Source organism: Grammomys surdaster, unplaced genomic scaffold (assembly GCF_004785775.1).
Source record: "Grammomys surdaster isolate TR1022 unplaced genomic scaffold, NIH_TR_1.0 125671, whole genome shotgun sequence".
Lineage (NCBI taxonomy): Eukaryota > Metazoa > Chordata > Mammalia > Rodentia > Muridae > Grammomys > Grammomys surdaster.
In genome coordinates, this window is record NW_021620508.1 from 1,427,447 (window position 1) to 1,427,872 (window position 426).

Sequence of the window (426 nt, forward strand, 5' to 3'; positions counted from 1 at the left end):
TTTATAAGAATGCAGCTCACGCCGGGCGGTGGTGGCGCATGCCTTTAATCCCAGCACTTGGAAGGCAGAGGCAGGCAGATTTCTGAGTTCGAGGCCAGCCAAAACAACAACAACAACAATAAAAAATGCAGCTCGCATACCTAGAAGCCAGCTTGGGCTACGTGAGACCCTGAGTAAAACACAAGACATCAAAAAATAATGCACACCAGAGATACTGGAATGTTTTGTTGTTGTTTTTTGTTTTTGTTTTTCGAGACAAGGTTTCTCTTTATAGCCCAGGCTGCCCTGGAACTCACTCTGTAGACCAGGCTGGCCTCGAACTCAGAAATCTGCCTGCCTCTGCCTCCCAGGTGCTGGGATTAAAGGCGTGAGCCACCACCGCCTGACGAGATACTGGAATTTTTTTTTTTTTTTTTTTTTTGGTTT